At 38.3% G+C, this 20,598-nt stretch overlaps 1 long non-coding RNA gene and 1 pseudogene across 2 annotated transcripts in view; both read right to left on the reverse strand.

Moving 5' to 3' along the window:
- Positions 1–20,598, reverse strand: part of LOC311632030 — a 206,070-nt gene that overhangs the window by 123,903 nt on the left and 61,569 nt on the right. The gene's annotated exons all lie outside the window — the stretch shown is intronic.
- Positions 1,275–6,948, reverse strand: LOC311632147 (ubiquitin-ribosomal protein eS31 fusion protein-like; annotated as a pseudogene). The gene is made up of 2 exons: positions 6,799–6,948; positions 1,275–1,809 (listed from the first exon to the last, which is right to left on the reverse strand). The product of its transcript is annotated as a ubiquitin-ribosomal protein eS31 fusion protein-like (transcript).

Genomic DNA, 20,598 nt, shown 5'->3' on the forward strand with positions numbered 1-20,598 from the left:
ATTTTTCTCCTAGAGAGAATTCACATTCGAGAGAAGGACAAAGCCAACTACATAATAACAACTAGCCCTAGCTGGTTTGGCTCAGGGGATAGAGCATCGGCCTGAGGACTAAAGGGTCCTGGGTTCGATTCCAGTCAAAGGCACATACCCAGGTTGCCAGCTTGATTCCCACACCATTGATGTTCCTATCTCTCTCTCCCTCTCCCTTCTTCTTTGAAATAAAAAATAAATAAATAAATAAAAAACAATAACTAATGTATGGTGTGCTTATAATGTCAGGCAAGTAGGTATTATTGATATCCCCATTTTAAAAATGAGGAACTAGGACTAAGAGAAAGTAATTTTTCCCAAGTATGTACATCTAATAAAAAAAAACTCACATATATGCTTGAATCTTTCACCCCCCCCCACTTTTAACTTCTATGCTACACTACATTAGTGTAGATTGTTTTCTGATGATACAACGTAGGGTGTATCATCAGAAAACAATCAAGCATCATGTAACTTTAGAGAAAAGAGAATTTTGCAGCTAGAAGGATCAGGAAGCAATTCAAGGATAAAGTAGCATGTAATCCAGCAAGTTTTGATTCTTTAAACAAGAGGTTTCACATAGTTCGTTCCAGGTGAAGCAATGATATCTGCCTGTGACCTTAAAAATATGCTGCTGGTACAGGAATTCCTATCATTTTCTCATAGGCATATGTATCAGAACCATCTATACTTTGTATGTTCATTTAGAAATTGGGGGCTTATGGTTAATGTCCCTATCTTTGTCAAGCTTTCACTACTGTGGGAAGGGACCATGATAAACAAGTAAACATTTAATATTTTAGAACATTTAGAAAATTTTAAGTGCCATGGAGGGAAAGAAAGCCAGGTTAAAGCGAAAGAAAGAGAGAGAAGAGAGAGAGAGAGAAAGAGAGGATATGTAGAGGGCTGCTATTTTATAATTTTATATCAGGTCGGTGGAAAAGGCCCCATCCATAACACTTGATCAGAGACTGAAGGCAGCATGAACACACCGAGAGAAACTCTCCAGCAGCAAAGTCTAGAGATGGTTGCTCTAAGTTCCTTAAAGACAGGAAGCCTCAGACTATGGATATTTCCAAGTGAGAAACTACACATTTTCCATTAAAATAAAAATATCCCCATTTCTACAGTTTCTAGACTAGTGCATATGAGTCAATCTCATCTGTATTTAGTATGTGGTTAAGAAAATTTCTAAGAATAATTTTTTTTTTTTTAGTTCGTGTCTTTTATTAACCCAAATACAATTACTTGTCTTCTGGTTTGTTGAAGCAGGGGTCCAACAATATGTGCCACAATAATGTCTGTCCAAGTGGCTGGCCATAAAATCTCCAGCACCACATTTATCTGAAGGGAAGTCCTGATGAAGGTGACTGATTTTGCCATTCTCGTCCACTTTGTAGTATTTCAGGACAGCCAGCTTAACCTTCCTTTTATGCTTATTCTTCTTGGGAGTGGTATAAGATGTCTTCTTCCTTTTCTTAGCACCACCACAGATTCTCACCACAAGATGAAGAGCGGACTCCTTTTGAATGTTGTAGTCAGACAAAGTACGCCCGTCTTCCAGTTGCTTGCCAGTAAAAAATCAGTCTTTGCTGATCAGGAGGAATTCCTTCCTTAACCTAGATCTTGGGCCTTCATATTTTCTATTGTATCTGGGGGTTAAACCTCAAGAATGATGGTCTTCCCTGTGAGGGTTTTCATGAAAATCTGCTTCTTGGAGGGGACTCCATCGCAGATGACAGTTCCATCAGAAAGGAAGCAAGAATAGTTTTTATTTTTCTAAGTTTTGCTCCAGAGCATCACCACTTGCCTGTTAAACTAATGTTTCCAGATTCTTCTGAGATAAGCAAAACATGCATCCTTCCCGTTTGATCCGGGTTTATGGCCTCCTTTACTTTACTGATCCTTTAAGTTCTGTCATTCTTAGTCAAAGCTGTGCACTATAAAAAGCTGAACTTGTCCTTAAGGAGCTCTAGAAAAGATTCTAGAATATTGGATACACATTCACCAGACTACTCATGCCACTTCCAACAACTCTGACCTGAGTCCAGAAAGCACAATCCTACTTCAAAATTCCAAGGGAAACAAGTTTATTCTCTCAAAACCTTTACATCCTAAATTTTAAAAGGCTGCAATGGGCATCTGTAGCCTAAAGCTCTCCTACTATACTTGATCTATTCAATAAGCACAAAAGCATCTAAGATATCCAAGGCTCTACACTGAGTGGCCAGATAATTATGATCTCTAAACACATAATGATCTGGCCACTCAGTGAGTGTGTGTGTATTAGAGGCCCAGTGCATGAATTTGTACATGGGTGGGGTCCGGCCAGCCTGGCCAGGGTGAGTGGACATGGGCAGTTGGCCAGCCTGCATGCTGGTTGAACTCCTAATTGAGCGGACAATTTGCATATTAGCCTTTTATTATAGAGAATATACACTGAGTGTATATTATGCATTCAGAGATCATAATAATCTGGCCACTCAGTGTATTTTAAGTTCTTTAAAATACTAGCTTACTTAATACTTACAACAACCTACAAGTATTATCACATAGTTGTTTTATAATGAGGAAACTGAGGCACATTAATTCTAAGTACTTACCCGAGCTCATATAGCCAAAAATATCTGAACTGAAATTGAAAGCCTGGCTCTCAATTAAGATTCTCTAATCTCAATCACTTCATGACAATATTCTGACCTTTTAATTCATTCTTTTGACTCTAGTTGTTGAAGATTGGAAAGCAATGATGTTGGGAGAGAAAATCAGAAGAGTAATAAGGAAAAAGATTTTAAATTAAGTGTACTTTTCCAGTTATAATATTCATAGCAGAAATGTACAGTTATAGAAAAAATTAAAATGCCACTATTCTAGATAATTACTATTAATATTTTGTTATATGAGCCTTCCCTTTTTTTTTCTGTATTATCTGCAAGCAAATGCAAGTTTCAGATAATTGGAATCTTACTGCCTTTGTCCATTTCATAATAAAGCACTGTTGAACGTTCTTGTAAACATTATTTCCAGTGGCTGCATAGCTTCAATTCATAAGCATATACCAGAATTTATTCTAACGTTCAGTATTTAGATTGTACCCATGTTTTGTGATTATATCAATAGATACCATCACAATAAATGTTTGAGCCCATCTCTGCTTATTTTTTCAAGTCTGTTTCTAGGAATGAAATTATTAAATTAAAGGATATACGAGTTTTTAAGGCTTTTGATAAACTTCTTAAATAAACTGCTCTCCCGAAAGGCTGTAGCAATTTTGAAGAGCAGGATAATTATTTTTTCCTGGCTCAAGCGTCTGATTTAAATGGGGTCTCATAGCATCAAAGAGACCTCCCACGACAGGTAGCCCCAGGAACTAGACTTCCACACAATTCTCTTTGCCACATCTCCTCTCTAGACTGAGCCAAGTTAACTGCTGTTCTATGGTAACAAACTTCAAACAGAATCAAACAGAACAGAGTTGGGAGTGTAGGATGAAAACCTGTAAGGCTTAATTCTATGTAAATGGTTTAGAAAAGCAGCAACTGAATTCTGATGAGCCATCTTCACTTAACAACATAAAATTGCATGTGTTCATTTGGCATTCTCAACTCAAATATCTATTACAATCTAGACAGGTAAAGCAGACCAGAAATTCTGATTAAGAAACAAATCAATATGGTGAAATTTTGCACTCTTCGCAATTTAACCCTTCTGGAGAGAGCTGTCACTACTTAGTAACAGCTGGTTTGGGTCACGTAAGAATACAATACAATTTTCCACTTCCTAAAGGGAAGTTGGGAATCTAAGTTGTGTGTGTGTGTGAAATCTTCCTATTTTAAAATATCGACAACTGAATCAATTTTTTAAAATAACTGCACTAGGTAGAGAATGTGCTGTTTCTAAGTTAAATTCTTAAGGTTCATTCCATTTTACTGTGCTTACGTAGTTTTATACCAGAATGTTCAACATAGTCCAAGGAACAGCGATAGAAGAGAAGCTTTTGTAAGCCTGCACTCTGCCCAGGAAGCCACAGAGGTCATTAAGAGGCATGGCCACCTGTCTTTCGCTCAAGTGTTGATTATCAAATAAAATGAGCTATAAAGAGGGTGGCAGACTAGACTGAGTGAGGAGGGGAAAAAATGGACTTAAAAAAAACTCTATTACCACCTACGGGTTTATGAATGACTGCCACGTTGAGCCTATTTCATCACAGCTGAAACTGTCTAGGAAGAAAACGCATATTGTCTGTGACACGCTGCTGCTGGCTTACCCGTGACAATCACTGCAACCCGTCTCCTCGTGATCTATTTTAATGTGTCTCTTGACCTATTTTTATATTCCCCGCACTGAAAAGTTCAGCTGCTAACTTAAGAGCCTGAGCACGTTATTTTCCAATAAAATACATTTTTACAAGTGGCTTTCTCTCCCAGCTTCCTTTTCATGGGCTTGTTTCCGTTGTACAAAGCAACTGATTGATCTCCTGAAAGTTGAGATGGAAAAAGTCTTCCAGGCGTTCGCGCCCAAGAGTGATCCCTACCTTCTGTCAGCTTGGAAATCATTTACACTCGAGGGCGTGCGTGGTCTCTGATCTTCACTCAACCCCTTTTTTTGCGAAGAGTACCATGTCGTTTCCAAAAACAAACAACGCTGAGCAAAGCTGCCGAGACTGTGTGCAGGAAGAGCGGAGCAGATTGATTTCCATTCCCTGCCCCGGGATTGTTTCCTTAGCACCTTTCCCGGTCACTATTCACTCCACGGCATCCCATTTCCAGAATGCAATTCAGATATCGAGAAAATGTAGGTTAGTGGGCTTATGAACTGCACCAATTATTTCTCCACCTCACTCACATTTATCTAGACGTGCCTAAAAGCCCCACAAATCCTGACTGAGGTCAAGGAGTAAAACTAGTCTCAGGTAACACAAAATCAGCTGATCAGAACAGAAAGCTACTGAATTCGAATTCTCTGGTATTGTATTGGTTCCTTTACACAAAATTACCCAATGAATCGAAAAGGCCAGGATGCATACACTTCTTATTCTATGCTATTAAAAAATCAAAGAAATGGAAAAAAAAAATGTTAAGTCTTTCTTGAGGTTTTAATCACATTTTGCAGAAGCTCAGAATGACTTATGTAACCAGTCTCCGGCTAGTTCAAGGTCAGCAGAAAAGTGGTTAGTGATATCAAGTAAGAACTCCTCCAGCAAAACCCTAGCACTACAGAAGAGTCACCAGAATGATCTTGAAATTACAAAAGAGCCAATGGCTCCCTGTGAATTTCTAAAGGAAAGGATAATTTAAGAAGGGTTTTACCTTTTTGTTGGGGGCAGGAGGGGGAGAACAAAAACAAAACAAAAAAAGCTGTTGGTACATTTCCTCAATGGAATATTACTCTGCCATTAAAAAGAAAGAATATCTTACCCTTTACTACATTATGGATGGACCTGGAGACCATTATGCTAATTGAAATAAGACAGTCTGAGAAAGGCAAGCACCATAAGATTTCACTCTTTGTGGAATTTAATGAACAAACTGGCCTACCAAGTACAATGGAGACAGACTCAAGAATAGAGAGCAGGTAGATAGCTCTGCAGGGAGGGGGGGTGTTGGGGTAGTAGAGGGTTTTTCTTCATTGTTGAGAAACTGCAATGACCTTACAAAGAAGAAATACAGAAGCAGGACCAAGGTTGTTGGGGGAAGATAATGCTTTATTTGAGTCATCCTGAGGATGTCAGATAAAAAGGTGTAAGAGGTAGCTTAAAATATGGAAAACATGAAAATAAAACTTTCCAAGGCGGTCAAAGCTAGAAGCAATAATTTGGGAATCACCCCACTCTAGGTAGCTGGTAAAGCTGTGAGAATGGATGAGATTCCTCATCTGTGCCCCTTCTGTGCTCTTACCATGTGATCCCGCGTGCATGTTATTTTTCACAGATCTCTCTTCAGATAAAATGTCATTTCCTTGAGAGTAGGAATTGTGTCATACTTTTTAAAAATATATTTTGATTTTATTTATTTTTTTTTTACAGAGAGGAAAAGAGAGGGATAGAGAGAAACATTGATGAGAGAGAATCATTGATCAGCTGCCTCTTGCACACTCCCTACTGGGGATGTGCCCACAACCAAGGTACATGCCCTTGACCGGAATCAAAACCTAGGACCTTTCAGTCCGCAGGCCGATGCTCTATCCACTGAGCCAAACCGGTTTTGGCTGTGACTTATACTTCTATGTGTACTCTTCTCCACACCAAATATTTCCTTAATGAGAGCAGGGTTCAACAAACATGATTCATTTGTTAAATGATTAATATCTTACAGCATAGTGTATTATATTCTCTTCATTCTGTATAATACTCATTTTTACACATCTGGAAATGAATGTAAATTGTCATTGATATGGGCAGTTACTGTGAATGCAATTTTTTCCAATAATGCTATTATATTTTTCTGATGCACCTTATGTATCTCTAAGTATCAGAAACACACACACAACAACAACAACAACAACAACACTAGACTGGAACCTGAGAAATTAGCATTACAGTTTGGCACTATATTTATGAGAAGGCTAAAAGGCTAATCCCAATGTAACCCTGATATTTAGGGGGGCTAGCAATCTGAATCTGTGCCAGCATTCTAATGTACATTCTTGATAACCTATAATTAACTCATTGCCCCTTTCTCCACAAACTGGTCTTGCAAGACCTGTTACCTAAATGCTCACATTTCACAGAGGCCATAAACCATGACACAGCCCCCAGAGAGGGGTTACCAATGCTGGCCCCAGGCCCTTAGATATGATCTCAAGACCCCCATCCCAACCCATGGGGCTTTTTGCAAAGCCTCCAAAAGGTCTGGAAGTATAATCCATATTTAGAGGACAAAGAACACCAAAAGGGGGTAAAAGAGGGGCTTCCACCATTTTGGTTTGCTCAGATTTTGGAGGTGACTCTGCTGAGACTGCCAGCATAATAAAGCTGTGTAACTCCAGCATTACTTGGGTTTCTTCAGACTTCTACAACACTTACATTTTCTGAAACAAATAACTTACATATCAAGACTTTTATTTCTTTTTATATAAAACTGCAGACCCAGTGCACAAAATTCATGCACTCAGAAGGGGGGGGGGGGGTGGTCTCTAAGCCCAGCCTATGCCCTCTTGCAGTCCAGCAGCCCTTGGTATTGGACATCCTTAGCACTGCCGTGGAGTCTGGAGAGGCTTCCACCACCGTTTCTGTGCTTGCCAGCTGTTGAGTCCAGCTTCTGGCTAAGCAGTGCTCCCCTTCTGGAAGCACAATGACCACCAGTGTCCAGCTTTTACATTGAGCACATGCCCCCTGGTGGTCAGTACACATCATAGCGATCAGTTGTTCTGCCATTTGGTCCATTTGCATATTAGCTATAGGACTAGAAGCCTGGTGCATGAACATTCATGCACTAGGTAATGGGTCCCTCAGCCTGGCTTGCCCTCTCTCACAGTTCAGTGAGCCCTCAGGGAATGTCCTACTGACGGCTTAGGCCTGCTTCTTGTGCGGGCCTAAACCACAGTCTGGCCTCCCTCTGCAGGAGGTAACTGGGCCGATCAGGGTAAGGCACCACCCCCATCATCCTACTGCTGCTGCCATTGCTGGTTGCTGGAGCTTTATCCAGAAGGACATCTGGAAGAATGTCCAGAAGACATCCTTTCTATCTAGTATAATTAGCACATTATCCTTTTATTAGTATAGATGAGCCCAATGTTTCTTCTTTGTACATTTAAACAAAGTTAAGAATAAAAAGAGCCTTGAGCTCTTTAAAAATCAAATAACTATAGTTGCAATTGACAAAACAATTTTCTGTTTTAAATTACCAGTAGAGTCTTTTTTATTTGAAAGTAGGATGCTTAATGATTGCACTTTCAAGAAATACTATGTTGATTTTTATGTGAAAATTTCAAGATCAAAGTAATTTATATTGGTACTGCAGATATTTAAATAACTGTTTTGGCCCCCTCAGTGCCTCGATCCAGTATTTAATATAAAATTATGTAAACTATTATATGAAAACAGCATGTCTTTTTAATAATGCAGTTCCTAAATCCTAGGACCCAAGCTATTCTAAGATGCATTATTAATATTTTGGAAACATTTTTGGAAAGAAGACAAATATTCACATTAAATGTACAAGTCAATTCTAAATATGTGAAAAATTAATGCAACTTAGAATAAATTAGTGAAGAGTATCATTTGAAGAGTAGAAACTATGTGGGTTTTTTTTTCAAATGTAAGACTTAATGAACATAACCAGTAACCTGAACAAACATGTCCCATGGGTGTGGGCCCATAGGAACTACTCTCTCATCTCTCTAACCTGCTGATGAAGCAGCTCTCCCCTCATTTCTCTTGGAGAAGATGAAGGCCTAGGCCACTTTAAGTCCCAAGTACTCTCTCAATTTCATAGCAAAGTAAATCCAACTGTCTATCATAGTCTAGTCTTGGCTGTACTGTCTCCTCTCCTTGAGCTAGCCCTTGCTAGAGGCCAGCTCCTTTTAGAAGCATTCCCATCACTGTTTCTGCAAACCAGATGGTCTAGGTCAGTGGTTCTCAACCTTTCTAATGCCACGACCCTTAATACAGTTGTGGTGACCCTGTGGTTGACCCACAGGTTGAGAACCGCTGCTGTAGAGCCTAAGACCATCAGAAAACACAGATATTTGCATTAGGATTCATTAACAGTAGCAAAATTACAGTTATGAAGTAGCAACGAAAATAATTTTATGGTTGGGGGTCACCACAACATGAAGAACTCTATTAAAGAGTTGTGGCATTAGAAAGGTTGAAAACCACTGGTCCAGGTAGTGGGAAAGGGAAGAAAAAGAAGCAAGTTCTTATTTAAGTGATCTCATTCTAAACTAGGTTTGCATTCTCTCAGCCTGGCAGATGTTTCAAGTTTATTCCTTCACTATTAAGTAATTTTGTGCCTTCTTCAGAGATTTCCCAACTGGGAACACTCTGTTGTTCTTTCCCAAAACCCACAGGGTCAATCTTCCAGCTGCTCCCACTGAGCCCATTGATTTTTAGCCATTCACCGCATTCACACTCTCTTTGGGGAGCTCATAGAACTTTCAGGATAACTTTTTGGCTGGATTTCAAATGGCTCCAGATTAGATTTTTCATTTGTCCATCCTCTGATGCAAAGGAACAACTCACTCACCCTTCTCCCAGAGAAACTGGGACCAGTAAAAATTGAGTCACAGCAACTCCAATGGCAAAACAGCTTTAATCAGATGCCAGTCCCCTGGACTGTAACCACAGGAATCCCATCTCAAAATCTCCATGAGTCTGATGAAGTGTTTTACACTAGACATGCTTCTACAACCTTCTGTCAAGAGCAGGAATCACCGCACAGCTTACACCAAATAAATCATTTGCATCGAGTCCTAAAAAAATCTCTAACAACCTAATTCTTATGTTACCCTTTTTTGATGCAGGTATCTTAGAGCTATGAAACCTGTTTTTAATTTATTTGCTTTAAAAATTTAAATCTTGGTTTTACAACTCACATTCCAAATTTCCATCTGTTATAACTTGATTCCTCAACTGAAACTTTCAGTTGCAGAAAGATAAACATGAAGTTATATATTATCTTAATGTCATTCTTAAATATTTCACTGGGGTAATTTCTGTTGTCTTTTAACTTTGGTTAATAAAAGACAGAAATTTACTGTTTCCTTGACATTCTTCTGCAAGGAAAAAGAATCCCTGAAGAAAGAAAGGAGATAAATATAGCTTGTACATCAATAAAACTTATGATTTTAACATAGTAGAAAAGTTTGGAAATTGTACAGGGTCAAGTCTCAGTATTGCTAATTTAGAATGTTGCACTCCAGCACAAATCCCTTTCATTTAGGCTTTCTTTAATGCAAACCAGGTTGGGAAAGAAGTGTTTAATGTTTAGGAACTGAGAATGTTTGAAGGAAAAATCAGTATCTCCTGATAAATAAATTATACTTAGCTGTATAAAAGACACTCGGTGGAGTCAATCACAAATGTTTAGGGAGAGGTGCAGCAACTTATACCAAACCCTATACATATATCTGATATGAAAATTAAAGATCTGATTATGAGAAGGTCAAATACAAAAATCAATACTGGTAATATCTGCCTTAGCACTTGAGCCATACTATAGTTATAAGATTGAGTGAATACAATAAAGCAATGTGGGAATTTACAGCTTTAGGATTATCAGGATGGATTACATCATGGTGCAGTGACAAGATCAAAATTGAATTGACATAAAACTGAACAAAGATATTTTTTCTTGCTTATATCATACTAGAGGCCCAATGCATGAAATTCGTGCACTCAGAGGGGTCCCTTAGCACTGCTTTAGAGGCAGGCGAGGTTCCTGCCACCACCACTGTGCTCGCCAGCCATGGGCCTGGCTTCTGGCTGGGTGGCACTCCCCCTGTGGGAGCACACTGACCACCAGGGGGCAGCTCCTGCATTGAGGACCTACCCCTTGGTGATCAGTGCGCATCATAGCAACCGATTGTTCCACCATTTGGTCGATTTGCATATTAGCCTTTTATTATATACAATGTCCACTGAGACCCAACAAGGAGGCCCTATCGTTCAGAGATAATTTAGTAATTATTGAAGAGTAATAACTCAGGAATAATTCTGGCTGGTGGGAGCAAACGTTTCCAGTGTTGTCTGTGAAAGAACTCCAGAGAATCTAACATCAGTAATTAATTTCTCCACCCAGAAGTGATACATCATTTTCTCTCATGATTTATTGTCCAGAGCAAGTAACAAAATGCCATCAACCACAAGGGGGTCTGGAAATACCAATCTAGTGTGTGCTTAAATCTCAGGAAGCCAAAAATATTCACTAAAGAATATTAAGGATGACCAAGCTTTATAGATAGGCTCTGTCCACATGACAAGCAAGATGGCCACCTGCTATCCATGGTTACATCCCACCAATGTAGCAATAGTATTAGAAAAAGACAATGTTTCCTGCTATGTCTGCTCTCCCCCAAAAAAGGAGCCTCATAGAATATTGTGTAAGCTTTTTTTAAGTATCTGTGCCCACTGAACAGACTCAATCACACACTTCATATGATGTTCTATCAAATGCAGAGCTCTACCTTCCATTACAAGAATGGGACATGAGCCAGAGTGGCCTATCAGAGCTCCCCGTTATAGAACATAGTAATTCAATCTGAGATAGTGACAGGAATTAAGTCAAAACAGGAATTAAATAAAAATCATTCAGAGGACCTTCCCAATCTAAGAAGCTCTGTTGCTTCTCTGGTCTCACTAGCTATAAAGATAATATAATTTTTGAAATGATGGAACCTATTTTTGATTCACATAAATAAGCATGAGCATAAAACCAACCAAGTAGAATAAAGACCTTGAAAAATAAAAATAAACTAGACGCCTGGTGCATGAAATTCATGCACTGAGGTGGGGGTAGGGGGGGCTCAGTACCAGCCTGCACCCTCTCTAATCTGGGACCCCTTGAGGGATGCTTGACTGCCCGTTTAGGCCTGATCCTATCTCTACAGCAGTGGTTCTCAACCTGTGGGTCACAACCTACAGGTTGAGAACCGCTAGCAGGGTCACCTAAGACCATCAGAAAACACAGATATTTACATTACAATTCATAATAGTAGTAAAATTACAGTTATGAAGTAGCAACGAAAATAATTTTATGGTTGGGGGTCATCACAACCTGAGAAACTGTATTAAAGGATCACAGCATTAGAAAGGTTGAGAACTACTGCCCTAACCACTTCTGCCTGCCATCATGATCACCCCCGAACCACTCCCCTGCTGGCCTTATCACCCCTAACTGCCCTCCCTTGCCAGCCTGGTCCCGCCCACCACCACCACAACTGCCTTCTGCTGCAGGCCTGGTCACCCCCAACTGCCTTCTGCTGCAGCCTGGGTTCCCCCCCCCCCCCCTCAACTGTTTTCCCCTCCTACTGTCCTCCCCTGCAGCCCTGGATCTCCCTCTACTGTCCTCCTCTGCAGGCCTGTTCCCCCTTCCCCCTACAATTATCCTCCCCTGCAGGCCTGATTGCCCCCAACTGCCTTCCCTTGCAGGCCTGGTCCCTCCCAACTGCCCTCCTCTGCCAGCCATCTTGTGGCATCCATCTTGTGTCCACATGGGAGCTTCCATCTTTGACCACATGGGGGCAGCCATCTTATGTGTTGGAGTGATTGTCAATTTGCATATTATTCTTTTATTAGATAGGATACATTCTTGAGGACATTGATTAAGCTCTTTTATCCAGTTACTTTTAAAGTGATCCTACCCTTGGTCTTTTCATTTAAGTGACCCATTTATACTGTTTTGAGTTAGAAACAAAAACAGACACCTCTTTTTATGCTATTCACTGAGGAAGAAATATTTCTGATATATGTATATATAAATCCAGGTTTAAATATACTCCTTGGAAACAATTTTGAGGTATTATATTGATCATTCCCATGGAGTTTATTACTTTAAGAAGATAATAAAATGTTCCAAGAATCCTTATTAATGACAGTAATAACTTTACCTTGTTCAAAAATTCTAGTTCTTGTGCAACCTAAGACTATAAAGTAACAAAATATTTTCTCCTAAGCAGATGAACTTTAATAGAACATAATCTATTACTCAAATACCTGTACTTTTCTTATATTCTTCACTTTTACAAATGGGGCCATGTTAGATGAAACATCCCAAACATTTTACAACACTGCCATCTAACTTTTCAGAATCTAAGTCAATAAGGGAATCCCCATTTATGCTTGAAGACACCAATAAATTCTAGTTTATCACTAGTTATTTAATGTGCAACTAACATTATAAATGTGAAATAAAATGGAGTCTTTAGTTATAGTGTAAATTTTTTCTTGTCCCTTTTCACTTTAATATCACACTCAGTAATTAGCACCAAAAACCTGTCTTTAATCATAAATTGGTATTTGTTGATTGCTAATTACTTATTTCCATGCATTTACATAGGGTCTTAAATGTATTCTCTAAGATAGGTCATTAATACTGATACTGCTAATCACATTTAATAGCATAATGCCTAAGAGTGTGCACTCTAAAACCAGAATACTTGAGAAATCAAGATTCATTATTTGTAAGTGTATGTCCTCAGACAAATTACTGTACTTTTCTGTACCTCTGCTTTCTCTTCCATGAAATGGAAATAACAATAGCTTATTCATAAGTCATTGTGGAAAAGAGTCTAATAAACAGAACAATACAATGACATGTAAGCAATCAATATATGTTAAGTATTATTTTATAATATTATTAAACATTCAAGAAGTCTATATATTATTATCAAATTCCCTCCTCCCACCCTCCCAACAAATGACTTCCACCTAAAAATATATTTCCTTAAAATCTTGCCACTAAAACCATGGGCTTCATATAAAAAGTTTGTGGATTCTAAAGAATACAATCAAACATGGCAGAAAATCAGATATAAAGTTAACTATCAAAACTATGCTAGTCCTTTAAACAAAGTGATCTCCCACTTTCTCTTCCTTTCTCCCTACTGAATTTCTCTATCTCCCTCAACAGAGCCTAAAAGTTTACAATAGAAATGTCTCTGCATTAAGTCAGAATACCTTCAGAAGGCTGTACATATCTCTTTATACTGCCATTTAAAGAAAGAAAACATAATTTATATTTACATTAACACTGTATATAAAATCTATATTCTCAGTGTTGACTTTAATTATGTTACTTGTACAGTATGCACAAAATCTTAAATTAGTTATAAGCTAATTATAATTATTATTCTCATTCAACAATAAAACCAAATGAAAACTTAAAAAGTTACTAAACCAATAAACTATAATTATTAGAAACAGTTATTTGACATAACTGATGATGTTACTGCACCAAAATGAATCCAGGAGTCTCAACCGAAGGCTACTAACTGCAATGACCCATACAGACTCTGGAGTTCTACATTCTTCACTATTTTGTGTTTTGCTGTTAACTCCACTTTCTCAACTGTTTTCTAGTGGAAAGACTGGGCGAGCTTTATTGGAATCATTTGCAGGGAAGACATTTGGCCTTCACTTGGTATTTATTGTACAGTTAGATTATTGTAGAGTTAGATTCTGCTTTTTACTTGTTAGGACCCAGCAACTGAAGCAGAGCTTCCAGACATCAAACAGCCAAAACTCAGGCATGGAAGGTTCCAAGCAATGTTCTGTTATTAAACACATTCTATGATTTCTTTTTTAAATAATCTTACATTTGGCTTTATTATCATTGAAATAAATACAACAATATTTCCACAGAGAACTGTAAAAATCTGTTACACCAACTCCCAGTATGAGAAACTCTAGGTTTAGAGATTAATTATCCTTTCTTACATGTGGATTATTCCAGTAACACTACTTTCTTCTTCTCACCCAACTGACCAAGTAGAGGGAGAATTCACATTTTAACTGGGGGCCATAAGACTCTTTGAAATAGGGTGGCCAGCTTGGCCCAGTTTGCCCTGTTCTCTCCCAATTTTAGCACCATAGGTCCCATCCCCTGGAAACATCTTTGGCCCAGAGCAAACCAGCATAGTAAGTCACTCTAGTTTGGAGCATGAGGTACTTGATGTGTTTAAACAGGGGCTGCATGGAAGTTGGAAAATGGGGAGGGAATGAGGGACATCTATTGTATAATAGTGTCAATAATTAGAAGACAAAAATATTATTTAAAAAAAACAACATGCTGTGTTTGGCTCCACAGTGGGAGACAAAGTCTATCACTTATAGCTTCCTCTTTACTCAGTCCTCAGATCTCATAAAAATATAGTTATCTTCAGACTTCCCTAGACATGTCCTGGAACTAAGAATTTAGCCCTTCCCTGGCAAGACAGCAAAGTTTTGAGGTACTCCACATACAAGCAATAGCTCCTTTAACTACTTTTTGAGGAGGTATTCCTACCACCTGATCGGCTTCTGCCCACAGTCTTTGAATTTCCAAGATTTTTCCATTTAGCCTGCATGCTAGAACCCAGAGGCGGGAGATTTCTTTACAAGTCATCTTAGTGAGACTTGCTTTCAGGCTTCAGACATTACAAGAAAAGAAAAAACAACAATGCTTTATAAATATAGATGCAAAACTCCTTAACAAAATATTTTAAGTCAAACCTAGCAACGCATCAAAGGGATTATTATAAACACCATGACCAAATATAATTTATTCCAGGAATGCAAATTTTGTTCAACATCTGAAAATCAACTCATGTAATATAACACATGAACAAAAAAATACTAAGGAGTCTAATATTATAGACTACACCTGATCGATGCCAGTCAACAATTAGAACTAATAAAGGCATTCAGTGAGTGTTCAGAATATAAAATGCACATATTAAAGTCTATGGTTTTTCTAGACAGTAGCAATAAGCAAATCAAGGAAGGAATTCTTTTTAGTCTCAGGGAGAATACTAAAAAAATAACAAAAGAAATGCAAAACTTATACTCTAAAAGCATGATAGGAATTAGAAAAGACAAATATATGGACAACATCAGAAGACTTAAACTTGTTAAATGACAATACTTGCCAAATTAGTTTGCAGATTCTACACAATCCTTATTGACATCCCAGGTGATTTCTTTGCACAAATGGACCAGTTAGTCCCAAATTTTATATGGATTTTCAAGGACACAGAATAATGAAACGACCTTAAAAAAGAAGTTTTCTTTAACCTATTTAACCCTCACTACATTTTCCAATCATCCTTAAAATATTGCAATTCAGAGCAATATCCACAATATTACAGATACAAGAAGCTTACAAACCCCCAAATGGGAACACTCAAACAAAACCCTGCCCAGACACTTCATAAAACTGCTGAATACCAAAAATGCCAGAAAGCATTCAGAGAAAATAACATCTCACAAAAAAGAAACAATTCAGATGACTGAGGACTGCTAAACAGAAACCAGGAACAGAAACCAGTCCGAAAACGGAGGGCTGTGGCTTTGCTTTTCCATTGCTGTTGTAACTAATCACCACAAGCTTAGTGGCTTCAAGGAACATAAGTTCTTTAACTTACACTTTTGTGGTTTGAACTTCAACGTGGTCTCGCTGGACTGAAATCAACGTGTCCGGAGGGCTGCTTCCTTCTTGGGGCGTCCAGAAGACCATGCAGCTCTTTGCCGAGCCTCCCCCTCCTTTTTTTGGTGACCCCCTTCCCTCCATTTGCAAAGCAAGCAACAGTGCCTCTCTAATCATGTATCCCTATTCATGCCTCCCTCTGACCACAGCTGGCAAAAATGTCTACGTGCCGGAATGCATGTGATTACATTGAGCCCACCTGCGTAATCCTGGATGGTTGTAAATAAGGTAACTTATCCATAAGTCCTCAGCATTAGAACAGGGACATCTTTGAGGGGATAATCAGTTTTATTAAGGTTTTTTTGGGGAAAATATGTCAACTCAGAACTCTATATCCTGCAAAAAATATCCTTCATGAATAAGGCCAGAAAAAAGACCTTTTTCTTAGAAGACAAAAGCAGTGTGTCAACTCCTCTTCAAAAGTAACTAAACTGCCAACAACTTCCAACTCTGAAGGGAAAAAAAATTAAGGTAATAGTTCAAGAACCAACCACAAGTTAGTATCACCTGGAAGTTGTTAAAGCTACATTGGCCCCAGCACAAAACCATTAATTGGGTGTGTGTTGTTTTCTAAAGCTTCCCAGAACAATCATATTAGCATCCAACATCGACAATCATTGTCTCGGTACCCCAAAGGCTCCAAATTATTAATCTATTAATTTAAATGTTATTTTTTTTTATTTCAGAGAGTAAGGGAGAGGGAGAGAGAAAGAAACATCAATGATGAGAAAGAATCATTGACCGGCTGCCTCCGACACACCCCACACTGGGGATTGAGCCCACTATCCCAGGCAGGTATACTAACCAGGGAATTGAACGGTGACCTCCTGGTTCATAGGTCAACGCTCAACCCCTCAGCCACGCTGGCCAGGCCAAACTCTGAAATCTAATATGTCCACCTTCTTATAAGCCTCAGGGAGGAAGAAAAAGTTTGAATAACTGCAGCTCTCTCTGCCTTCAGGCATTATGGCAAAATATGTATTTTACTTAGGGCTTATCTTGATTTGGATAGCTTACATCTGCTTTTTATTATTTTAAGTTGCCAGCATCTCTCCCTTACATCCATGGATTGCAGGCAGTGCCAGTGCTATATGCATGCAAGCAGTTAGTAGCACCAGGGCGGGCTGGCACTCAGGGGCTTTGCACTTGGTCCAGGGCTCTACATTTGCCATCTTGCAGTTACTATGAATTATTTCACAAGAGTCTGTGCATTTTTATTTTTCACTGGGCATCATAAATTATGTGCCACTCTTGATATCAGGCTAACTATGAATTATAAAAATTTGAAGAGCAAGGTGACATTGTTATAATGTCACTAGAATAGGCCTGCAATACAAGATTCCGGTTATAAAAATACATAACTCTGCAGGATATAAAATACAGCATGGTGACAATAGTTAACACTACTTTTATATATTTGAAAGTTGCTAAGAGAGATCTTAAAAGTTCTTTTCGTAAGAAAAAAAGATATGTGTGATGATAAATGTTACTATTCTTATTGTGCTGATCACTTAACAATATATGCAAATATCAAATCAGTATGAGGTACAACTAAAAATAGTATATTATATGGCCATTATACCCCAATTTTAAAGGGGTATAATAAGAAAAAGAAAGAAAAGAAAAGGCAACCCACCAATTGGGAGCAAATACCTGAAAAAAATTAAGAGATTCATAATGCTTCCCTACATTCTTAATCGCTGGCTCTTACTCATCCTTCTTCTAAAAGCCCCAAACCACAAGTCATAACCTCTTCTCCAGTTTGAACTCTTATTCATGGTTTAGTTTCCTTTTAATTATTTTTTAAATATATCTTTTTATTGCTTTAAGAGAGGAAAAGGGAGGAAGAGAAAGAGAAACATCAGTGATGACAGAGAATCATTGATGGGCTGCCTCCTGCATGTCCCCTGCTGGGGACTGAGCCCACAACCCTGGCATGTGCCCTGACTGGGAATCAAACTGTGACCTTTTGGTTCATAAGTTGATGCTCAACCACTGAGCAACATCAGCTGGGTAGTTTCCTTTTACTGACAGGAGTTGTAGAAGACATTATGTCAGTGATATCCCTACCAAAAAGCAAATGGTCACACAAATTAGGATAATTGGAGAGGGGCTTACAAACATGTGTACAGGTTCTACAATAGAAAAACCAGAAGGTGCTAGTGAACTATTATATTGTAATTCAGAGTAAAGACAACTACCCATAGATTTAGAGGCAAGTCATGTAGAAGAGGATACTTTGAGTGAAATATTGAACTTTAGCCAAAGAGGCCAGCCAGAGGCAACTTAAACCATAAGAGTAAACACTTAAGCCTCATCTTTCTCTCTCCTGCTGACCTACAGCCTTGGCAACTTATTTGCCAAACCCAACCAGAAGGTGGAGGGCAGAAAAGAGCACATATTTAAGCCTTACAACTTGGTTGCTTGGGGCAACAAAGGTTAGAGAGTAGATCTTGAGATAAAGAATGAATTTATATCACAGTCAACTTGCCTTTTCTCTCAGCAGTTATTCTTGCCCTTGTCCGGGTGAAAAGTTCATGTTCCCAATGTAAAAAATGGTTGAAGTCCCATTGGCAGCTGTATAATAGGGTGATGTCCATTCAGTCATACTCTCATCTCAAACCTTATATGACAGCTGATATTGCTTTCTTAATATAAAGTAAAAAGAAAAAAATAATTAGGAAACATAAATCATAGTTGCTTCAGGTTTTTTTTTCCCTGTATCTGGTTCCTAAGACCTAAGATTATAATTATAGCTTCCTTCTTCTATTCCACAATTTCATTCCTCTACAATTGAGACAGTGATCTATATTTACTGGGTCTTTCTATTGGAAAAGGAAGTATCAAAAGTCACTCCAGTAAATTCCTTGGATTCCAGATATATATAGTTCTCTTTGCCCCCTTTCACCATGGAAGAACAATCCAATTTCTTTTTTTTTTCTTTTTTTAAGATATGTTTTTATTTATTTCAGAGAGAGGAAGGGAGGAAAAGAGAGAGAAAGATAGAAACATCAATGCTGAGAGAGAATCATTGATTGGCTGCTTCCTTCATTCTCCCCACTGGGGATCAGGACCACAACCTGGGCATGATCCCTAACTGGGAGTGGAACCAGGCTCTCCTGGGTCAATGCTCAACTACTGAGCCAAACCAGCCAGGCAATCCAAATATAGAGATCAAATTCCCCTGCTAATACAATGATGCTATTCTCTGCCTGTTGGTTAAATGGCAGGAAAAGCCCAATAGGTACATAGGAGCCATTTCATTTCAAGGGACCTATAACTATGTTACCTGGTGAAAGCATTCCTCCCTTAACACTAGGAGCACAAAACACACTGAGCCCAGGGACCCAGCAAAGGCACACAAAAGTGCTTACAGAGGATAATTGGGTGTAATAATGAGAGGTGCAACTCCCATCTCCACCCATCAGTTTCTGACCCATGCATTCTGACAAGGTAAAAGGCATGACAAATATGAACATGTGCATGTGCTCCTGTGTGTGTGTGTGTGTGTGTGTGTGTGTGTGTGTGTGTGTATGTATATTCCAATTTGCTTTCTTCTTATCTATTTTAGTTGAGTGATCTTTATAAAAGTATTTTCTAAAGACTCAAATAACTATTGTATTTTCTGATGTGTTAGTGTATTTGTAAGAGAGATAAATGAATGTCCCAAGCTCATCAAGCCCATTTAAGATAAATTAATTCACTTAAAGATTTTTAAGGTTACAATTAGCTCACAATTTTTTATGTCCAAAACACTGAACAACCAACAACAGGTTTTTATAAAATCTATTATACAGAACGAAAGGAAAAGTAAGCAAATTGAGCAAGGAAAATAAAAATACATCAGAGAATGCACAGACTCCATTAAATGATTAGAAGTTTATTAGGATTTTAAGTAGAGGAAATTAATCAAGTCACTAAGGCAATAAGACTGTCTAAAACATCAGCTCTTGACATGTAGGTTTGCAAAAGCCCAAAATTACAGACATTTCTTTTAAAATTAAGTACTAATTTACAAGAATTAACAACAATTAAAATATGCAAAGCCTCTTTTTTCCACATTCTTACTAAATTTTGCTGAATTTGCTTTCCCTTGGTCTTTAGCTTTATGTCTTACTTTACATATCATCCTGAACTCAGTACATTTTAATAAAAGTGTCTGATTTTAAAAAGGAACACTGAAAAAGCTGTTAAATGTTATATCCCAAGAATAGTATCTCTTATGGCTGGCAAATACACAAAAATATGTTGGGCTTTATATTGTAATTTTATTTATCCTTTACCAATGAAATGCCAGAAGAAGAGATGCACATATCTGAAATGGTCCCCTATTCATATATTAACTTAATACCTTGGAACACCTACTATGCACCATCTTCAGAGTTAGACACTGTAGACTGCAGGGAGAAATGAGGATGAGCATGGTTAAATTTATATATATATA

This window comes from Pipistrellus hanaki (assembly GCF_964339955.1).
Source record: "Pipistrellus hanaki genome assembly, chromosome: 13".
Lineage (NCBI taxonomy): Eukaryota > Metazoa > Chordata > Mammalia > Chiroptera > Vespertilionidae > Pipistrellus > Pipistrellus hanaki.